Source organism: Saccostrea cucullata, unplaced genomic scaffold (genome assembly GCF_032062105.1).
Source record: "Saccostrea cucullata isolate Sc308-1 unplaced genomic scaffold, CSIRO_AGI_Scuc_v1 ctg17455, whole genome shotgun sequence".
Classification (NCBI taxonomy): Eukaryota; Metazoa; Mollusca; class Bivalvia; order Ostreida; family Ostreidae; genus Saccostrea; species Saccostrea cuccullata.
In genome coordinates this window covers 943-11286 of record NW_026934249.1, presented here as the reverse complement: position 1 = coordinate 11286, position 10344 = coordinate 943, and the positions used below count along the sequence as shown (strand labels likewise).

Here is a 10344-nt window from a genome sequence, read left to right as displayed (position 1 = left end):
AAGTGTCCTGTGGGGAGGACTTCACCCTCTGTGTCTCAGGTATCTCCCCCCCCCCTCTCCTAAAACCCACTACCCCATCACCCCATGATGTACACACATCTAAATTTTTCAATGGTGGGTTTTCCAAAAGTGCTTCATGTTATGATCTATTTATATTTTTTTTTATATACAGATGAGGGTAAGGTTCATGCCTTTGGGTCCAATTACTATGGCTGCCTTGGGGTGGAGGAGGAGGAGGAAGTTCTCTCCCCCTTACTGGTGCCGTTTTTCTCGTCTAACCCGGTGGATGAGGTTTCTTGTGGGGAGAACCACGTGGCGGCTTTGACCAAGGATGGGGACGTGTACACCTGGGGGTGTGGCGAGTTCGGTAAGATTTCAATCAATTAAATGTCTGAATATATTGAAACATAAAGTCTATCTTTACCACCAAATAGTCTTTGATTGCTTTTTCTATGATTGTCTGTTTCAGGGAGACTTGGTCTTGGTTCCGAAGATGACTTTTCAACTCCCCAGAAGGTATGAAGGGATTTATTTATTTTTTTTTCAATATCTTAAAATTTTCAGTGGGCAACAGAAATTATTTTATAAATAAAAAACGTAATTCAAAAGTTGGAAAATATAAAAAGTTTTTAGACTCAATCTGTCTGTCTTAAGTTGTATTTTGATTGGAAATTGAAAAGAAGAACTTAAAACAAAGAAAAGTTATCATGTTCATTGAAGGTTGCGACCCCAGGGAAGCACCTGTTTAAACATGTTGTGTGTGGTTGTGATGGTACATTCCTCATAACTATGAATGGTCGAGTTCTGGCAGCAGGCAGTAATGAATACAACAAACTGGGATTTAACTCGGAGACTTCTGGACTCAGAAAAAGTAAAGTCAAGGTAACAACTACAGTTAAAATCTCTCTGTTTTATTATGATAAACTGGTTTAACAATGTAGCAATGCCTAACGTAGACACTTACTGTATATACAGGTTTATGACATTCCGTGTAAGTACACATTCAGCACAGTGAAGCCTCTGACCAGGTAGGCCGTTGCCAGGTGGCTGCTGGGAAGGATCACTCCGCTGCTGTCGATTGTAAGGTTTATAAACAAGTGAAAAAAAACAAAGTAGATACATGTATTTAATTACTGCTTAAATGTGTTTGCTAGGCCGTAAATTACTATGAAAAGTTATTCACAAATCAAAGCTTAAATCTGCTCTTTTGTATTTTATGTATGTAGAGTCTGCTGTTGTTACAGTGTATGGACATTTGTATACCTTTGGATCTAACAAGTACGGACAGCTAGGGACGGGGGATTTCAGGAGACATCGGGGGATTTGTCGTGTGGGCGGGGGGTTGACAGGGAAGGTGGTGGATAAAGTGGCCTGCGGTGATGGTTTCACAGTAGCCATTAATGGTAAGGATCACCAAACCGGTATTTAACAGTTGTAATAGTCATTGCATGGAATTGTCATTAAAATTAAAAGAAATAACTTTTGACCTTTATTTTCATTTCCTTTTATGTATGCAAAATACTTCCATCACAACTTCTTAGATGACTTAAAATATCATTATAATGTTGTACAGAGAACCAGGTGTTTTCCTGGGGAAATGGTGACAATGGAAGACTAGGAGCTGTGTTTTCTGACAAATTAAAGGGACCAAACAACAAGTCCAGTTGTCTTCCTAGGCCGATATTTGGGTCATTATACAGTGTGTCCAATTTATCATCCCATCACTGGCATACAATAATCATAGCTGGTAGGTTTTATCCAACAGCTGTTTTTAAGTAATTTTTACCCCACAACTATCATAACTCAATAATAGCCGGTAAGTTTTACCTGACAACTGACAAAACTCAGTCAGTTGAATTCACTTTAAACAGCAGGTTTATTACCATCTGTGATATACATTAGGGACCATATGTATACATCTCTGTCCTAATCATGGAAATAAGTTGTAAGTATAGACAAGCCTTATCATAGATTGACATACATTTTTTTTATAGCTCTTAAATTTTTCCATTACTGTACATGAAACAGTGAATGCTGGTTAGAGAAGAGACCTTTACATTTTTTAGTTTAACTGTTTAAAGTACACTGTACTTTTTGTATGTCTTTCTTGGCAGTTTGACAGATATTTAGAATTCTAAAATAATGTCATTTTTCAACTCTGTACTTTAAGGCCATATTGTAAACATTCAGCATATACATAAAGTTATTTTTAATTGAATCTGTGTCAGTTATGTAATCAGAGAACTTTTATTCTTTTTCAGAGAAAATTTTGAATCAAAAGACATTAAGATCAAGAGTATCCTCCCCTAAACGTAAGTGTCTCATTGTGAGGGTGCTAATTATAGAGTATAATATTTCTGTCTGTTAGATCTGTAGACTGTAAAGTGTTAGGTCTGTTTTTACTGAAATTTGCTTATAAGAAATTAAGGAACCAATTAAAAATACATTTTATTATTTTTAGATGAATTAAAAAAAATGACAAAGAAATTAGTTATATGTAATATTTGGTTTCAATGAATAACTCCTTCACTTTTAGTTTTGTGAAATAATATTTTTCTTTTGCAAATATTTTAAGAAAACTATAAATGATGAATCATTTTTATACTTCTAAAGTTCCTGTTTTTTCCCCCTAAAAAATTTAATATCAGCTATACATGGTAAAAACCATTCTGTAATATTCCTTAAGAATACATTATATATACTGTAAAAGCACAAATATTTGTGGGGGATTAAATTTCGTTTATTTCGTTGTTAACAATATTCAACGAAATTAAATCCCACACGAAATTTTATATGACTATATATTGAATAGGGTTACTTTCAAAACAACGAAATTAAATGCCCACGAAACTATTTTTGATGAGAAAACAACGAAATTTTATGCCCACGAAAATTTGTGCTTCTACAGTATATATATTCATAGTTGTGCTTTTCAACAGAAAACTTCTTTTATATAATAATAGGGAATCTAAGCTCCAGGAAGAACTGGATTCTGAATAAGCAAGTTTCACTGTATTTTAATCACAGGCACTGGATATTTAAACAAACCAATCACATAATAAACAATCTCATTAAGTTGGAGCAATTTTGAAATGAAATGAGTATTAAAAAGTCGGCTGCCTTTGACTTTATGTTTGTTGATGTAGAGTAGTATTTACAGTTTTATAACCTACAGATTATAGAGGAAAATAGTATTCATTTAAATTGATTTGTAGATATAAAATTTTCTTCTTTTCTTTATTACAAATTTTCAAACATAAATGTTTATCATGTTGGTTATGTACATCTTCCCTCAAACCTTTCCATTTTGCTAATGACCTTGACTTTTCCTATGACTTTGAAATGACAATTTAATATAATTTATGCTATCTATTTAGTAAATTGTTGTGAATTTTCTACATATGGAAGTAACAATGTTACACAGATTAATAAGAGGGTATTTTAGAAATAAAGCCAATATTTGTTGAAAATTACCATAGGTCTAAAAAAATACTCATTGACTTGAACTGGATTATTTAAAAATCTAAGAGAATGAGTTGTCACTGGTTGATGAGTAAAAATATATTCCTGTATTACTGTCTAAACTAGAGCCAATATAATCCATTAGACTTAATATATTCATTAAAAGACTAATATCTTCTAAATAATTAATACACATATATCGTACTTTCTAGTAGTGGTTAACCACAACAGTTCTTACATTAGCTTGATTTTATGGGGCCCATGGACATATTTGAAGTTTAATGACTACATTTTATGGTTGAATTTTCATTTCTATTTTTAAAAACCTCTCAGCTTTGTTGTATATTAAATCTTCATTCATTGTTTGTAGTTGATTCTTCATTATATTTGCCCTAACTATCTTAAGACTTAAGGCACCAGTACAAGAAAGTAACAACCTGTTAGTGGTAGGCTAATAAGGCCATTCCAAGGTTTTTCTCTTTTTATTGACCCATCTTTTAAAACCCTATCTACTTATTCTCAACAAAGAAACCACAACAGCTTTAAACACACACTTAGTCAGAAAAAATATGTCATGCAAAGATCTATTCCTTAGCAAAATGATAATCAAAGTATTAAATTAATATGTATATAATATGACAGTTGTTAGACAAATATAGGAAGAAATTGATAGAATTTAAAGGTTTCGACCAAAAGAGTCAATGTCAGTGATCCTTATTTTGTTCCTTTTCACATCTGGGGTGTCAAAAACCAAGGCGCACACAGGCCCTTAACAGAGATGAAAAACCTTGGAATGGCCATTAGCAGTTCAATGCTAGTGTACACCCTTTTCTACTTGTAGTCATTTTAACTTTCACTTTCTCATTCTAACAGCTAGAGAAAATCCTCCACTTAAAGGTCTGTATCTGGCTTTTTTATTTTATTCAAGTCTTTTCTGTTATTTTATTCTAAAATATTAATTTGAAGTGTTCACCATATCACACACCCCTGAGCACAATGTGTCGCCTTGTAATCTATCAGGTGATGTAAGCCTGCCTATGACTAAATTATGCCTTTATTATTCACACATTTTCAATTCTTTATTCACTCTAAACCAGATCACTGGTACAAGAGGTACATATATACAAACATAAATTAATAATTGTCAAGGGTCAAAAATGTTTGTGGTCAAGATTTTGTACATACATGTAAGTATCATAAGGAGAAGGGGGTTGATCTTTGAAAATTTTCTTGTTTTTATATTGAACATCTATGTGACTTCATATAAAATGTGCCATACATGTTTATTTTAAAATTGATTATCCACTGTTAAACACATGAAAAATATTTTGTAAAATAAAGAGCTTACACAAAAAAGATATCTTTTGATTACTTCTCTATAGAGAATAAAAAGACCCAGTAAGTAAAACTTGTTTCATTACAAGTGGTTAGAGGCATGTTAACTGCTATGTTCTCTATTAGTCTACCAAGATCTATTATATATAATTTGTCAGGGACGTAGCATCTGGGGGGGCCAGGGGGGGCCTGGCCCCCCCACTTTGTTCCCCAACATAACCTTTACTATAGTAAATGTTCATTGATGGGATGGTTGGCCCCCCCACTTTATAACCATAGTATAGTGATAGCAAGGACTGTAAGGAAGTGATAGTAATTTGGCTTTGAAAAAGTTGGCCAGTACCCCCCAATAGTGTTGAAAAGAAAATTTACCCCAAAAAGTTTGAATTGAAAGATAGTTGGTCTTGAAAAAAGTTAGCCACTACCCCCCCCCCCCCCCCCCCGAAATAGGATTTTTGATTTGGGGAAACTTTTAACTTTTTCTTTTTTTCTTTTTTTTTTTTGCTTCTCAACTTTTTCGGGTAAGTAAAAAAAAATTTTCTCAGGTTGGCCCCCCACTTTCAAAAACGATGCTACGTGCCTGTGTGTAATAGAGAATAGGACAGCTAAGAGTGGATGAACTTTTACAAAGTGGAAGCAATATACAGATACGGTCAGTTTCACTGTTCGTCATGGATCTTTCAAGCTGCACTTACCCATCCCCCCCCCCCCCCCAAAAAAAAAAAAAAAAAAACGCTCAATAAGATCTACTCTAACTGGCCTCTGGTGATTCAAGCTCAACACTTCGTTTCAGATCCCGGAATTACAAACATCTTGAGTCATTTACTACGATGTGTTAGGTTATGAAAAATGTACATTGTGTTATACAATACTATGTGTTGATTTTGACCTTTATGATATTATTATGTTTCTGGAGGGGGAATTGTTTTATGAATAAATTCTTTGTTAGATTTTCCAGCAATTCCAACAATTCCACGGTTGTTCTATTTTGAGATCAAAGGGAAAATGGTCTCTTCTTGACTTATACGAATTGTTACGGCATGAGAACCCAGATGTTCATAGTTCAAGTTAAAAAAAGTAAACATAAGCTGTTTTTGTGAAGGAATAATACCAGTATAACCAAATTGGGTGATAATCCTTTATTGCCTTGTCACATCCGGTACAGGATTCTAGTACTTACACCAGATGTACCAAAGTTACGTATTTCAGTTTTACTGTATAATGTATTAAACAAATATCAAAATGCTCACTTTTATCAATTAAGAAAATAATTTGCTAATGGGGATGAAAAAAAGCTAGCCTTTTTATCTGTTGAAAAGGGAATGTTGCAATGTGTATTTGTTTGACCGTCAACTTATCGGCATTCCATAATTCATAACAAGTAATCATCAATACTTCCATCAATTTTTATTAATTTATGAAAACGCTTCCAAAACTAATTAACAATTAATTTACATGCTGATGTATCTTCGTGTTTGTGTAAGGTGGCAACCGGTGATCTTTTGTTTGTATTTAAAGAAGAGAATCTAATCAAATCCTCCAAATAAAGATTTTATCCGCACACACAGATATGAAATAGATTCTGACTGTTGAGATGGAATAACTGTTGAAAACATTTTTTTTAATGAATATTAACATGATGAATTAATTCTTGGGAGGAGTGCTTAATGTGATTTTTACTATCGCTGATATGGATATTTCGTTGACTTTCTCCATTCAGTGGTGATTCCACAACTAGTTCAAGAAGAGGACAGTGCGTTTGTCTCGGACGGAATCGGAAGTGAGGACATCTCTTCCAGTGAACCAGTGTCGGAGTCCGACGGAATGAGTGATTCCGGAAATCCACAAACTCCAGATACAGCGGTGAGACTACTTATAATTTCATTAATTTATAAATTGTACCTTTAAAGCCTAAAACTGTTATTTTGGGGGGTTAAATTTTGTCAGGATCGGCCCAGTTCTGCTGAATCTTACGACCGACCACGTTCTGGCGACAGACCAAGATCGGCTGGTAGAAGTGCCACGATTCCAGAGGAAGACACGCAAGTCCCGGACTGGCTTAAAGCGGTCAGATTCACTTCTTTTCACATACACCCTTTGGTTATTTGTATTTTAATTGTCTGTTATGGGAGTATGATGTTCGTGTTTCAGGAGCTGGATGACGATTTTATCCCTATGCCGGGGAGTAGTCAACCTAAAGCCCCGGCCCTGCTTAGTCCTACCCCCCTGGCTGGACCTTTACTGCCCCCTCCTGTACCGAGTGTAGTCCGTCCAATATTAGGGGAGGAGGTCTCCAAATCTCCGTCCAATACACCAAACACTCATCTCAAAAAGGTAATGATTGATTGATTGTATGTTGTTTTAGGTTCCATTCTTTCACGTCATATACGAGGGTTGATCCAAAAGTTCGTGGAATTTCTTTCTAAAATTTTATCGTGATTTGATTAAATCAATCAACAGGCATATTCATAATATAGAGTCATAATGCAACAATAACGTCAAGTTAGATATGTCACGTCACGTTATAGAAGCATCTCACCCAAATGTCCAATTATAATACGTAATTCTACAAAATGCTGTCTTTTTCTCCATTTTTTTTTCTCAAGAAAAGCCTGGGCATCCTCTCGCACAAAGTTATCTTAATTTTTTCTCATATTTCAAAATACTACCCATCTTTCCATAAGATGTTTCAATTTCAGTAGCAATGTCAAGATCAGAACGGCAGCCGACAACGTCCATTAACGCATTTAATTAACGTACTTAAACAGAGCCTGTAAAAAATTGTAATTTTCAACCAATTCCACTGAAAAATAAATAAAATATGAAGAAATTCCACGAACTTTTGGATCAACCCTCGTATAACGATGAATGGCTTCAAATTTTGACCTTTACTTGACACTCAGGCCATTAAGCAGTAAGGGATCTTTATCGTGATAACGCCTGCCGTGAAAGGGTAAGACCCGCACCCGCTACTTTCACTTCAAAGTGCCGAGGGCATGGCGAAAGAACAGTTTCCCATTTTTTATCAATTTCGGTCAGTCGCGACAAAGATTCGAACTCACGACCTTCCGATCAGAGAGTGCTCTTTACCGACTCAAAAAAGTAATGAGTTATTATATTAAAATGTTAAGACTTATTCATTATTGTCAAATATTGTTGGAATTAAGGCAATGCGTGTTTCCTATTGTAGAACGGAAGTCAGGATAACATGATCAAGAACCTGAATGAAAGAATTCATCTCCTGGAGGCGGAGAACAAAATGGTAATAAAAGTCAATACTATTCCTAGCAATCGGATTAATAAAAACAGGGGACCTCGTACATTGTTTGTATGCCTACTGGCGTGATTCCAGATGTCAGGTCGGTGATGGATGGGTGTGTAATGAATCTGACTGATGAAGTGGGTCTCACATGTCACAATGTACTTTGTTTTTCATTTACTTACTGTATTCTGAAAAGCCTTGAAATTATCAAATGATTCTCCTTGAATCATGGAATTCTTAAGCCTGAATGCCGATTTGAAGTTAATACAAGAAATGATGGTTTCTATCAATGATACATCAATGCGGTATTATTCCAAAACTTAAAAAAAGTCATCTACATTTTATAATTAATGACATTAATTCATGGGTCTGAGGAGAATGGTTTCATTTGATGTCGTTGTTTCTTGTAGCTGAAAGAAGTTGTGCAGCTTCAGGATCTTAAGATCAAATCTTTAGAGATGAGACGAGCTCTGGATGAAAAGAAAGACAGTTGACAAACAGCTGACGTCATGATCAGCTGATAAACAGCTGACCTGACAAACAGAACTGTAGTCTGATTATTTTACAAGTGGAAGCTTCCTCCAACAAGTCAGCAATCAACCGTCATCTACAGCTATCCCAAGTCTCCATATATAAACATGGTTGTGATATACTATATATATGGTTGTGAAATTAAAAGACCAAGGAATAACTAGTAAAAGCACGATATATATTTATAATTTTGTTCTGCTGAAAAATGGTTCTTCGAACTGAAGAACCTTGTTTATTGACCCATTGTGTTTGTTCAGCTACATCATCCACAAGTAATTATTTGTGATCAAAATAAAACAAATGAACCTGCCAAGTTGTTTGCTTTTATTTTAATTGTTTGCTTTTATTTTAACGCCACTGTTCTGAACACTTGGTTAAAAAATGCGGAGATTTGGGTACTTGATGTTTTTTTTTCTGTAAATATATTACTATAATAAATAAATAACAAATTGAATTAAAAAAAAAATATTATATGATAATATTTTCTATATACATGATTATCAAAACTGCGACTTTACAACATACAAAACACATACAGAGCGTAATACAAATAAACATGTGCATTCTTATCAGTGAACATTCAAATGCACAATGAAGTATTTAAATACAGTAAAATAAATAATATTTAGGGAAGTTTTGCTGGTAATGACGACTCAAAAGACGTCTGAAGAGTCTAAAATGAATGGTTTGGATCTGATTTCTCACAAAGAGAAGCTTCCCTTATCCATACTTTGGCACAAAAATCGTTGAAAGAAAGAAAAGCTATCGAAGTTCTAAAACTTCCATTATCCCTGCAAAAAATGCCAATATGGCGCCAGCAATGGCGAGTCCCATTGACCAGCCGACAGAGTAGCCCATCTGATCCATCTTCCCGCCAAAAACAGCAATGCCAATAACGATAAATAAAACTGAAAAAAATTAAACAAGATGCTATATAAAATCAAAAATATTTTTATATTTTGAAATACACCCTGAAATAAGTCGTGAAACAGTACGCGTTTTTGGCTGCAATGAATCAATACTTTTGTCAATGGTGGCCTTATAGCTTTCTGGTCGACCGTCTCAAACATTCAGACCAGCGAGCTTAAGAACTTCAGGTTAATTGGTGCACGTATCATGTTGTAATTTTGAATTTACTTCGTAGAGGTAAATGCAAAATTACAGCTTGATAATTACGTCACGTATTTTGCATTTACTTTCATCTATAGTTAATTCAAAATTTACATCATGATGCAAGCAATAATAAGTTTTATCATAATCGCACCAAACGTGCAAATGGAGTCCTCGCCTTACTACCCGGTACTGACCCGTGTAAGGTTTGTACATGAGGTAGAGATGGTGGGTACAATTTGTATCTCTAAAACATTGAAAAGGTTTCAACAAATTCATTTACAAAAGTAACATTGGAAGGAATTACTAAAGAAGATGCCAGTAATGTTTCTCACCTGACAGAAATGTGAATAAGATAATGGCATAAAGAGCTTTCCTCTGTTTACACGAAGACACGAAGAAGTACAAGAGAAGTATCAAAAGGGCTACAACCATACATATCAAACCGAGGCATTCCACAGCTTGTGTCAGACGGAACCAGCCTGTAAAATATAACAATTATATATCAAACCGAGGCATTCTACAGCTTGTGTCAGACGGAACCAGCCTGTAAAATGTAACAATTACATAGAAAACCGAGGCATTCCACAGCTTGTGTCAGACGGAACCAGCCTGTAAAATATAACAATTACATAGAAAACCGA

General features: G+C 34.7%; 1 pseudogene; it reads left to right on the top strand.

The window, feature by feature from the left end:
* The first annotated feature begins 5 nt into the window (after positions 1-5).
* Positions 6-8876, top strand: LOC134240346 (serine/threonine-protein kinase Nek9-like; annotated as a pseudogene).
* The last annotated feature ends 1468 nt before the right edge of the window (positions 8877-10344 follow it).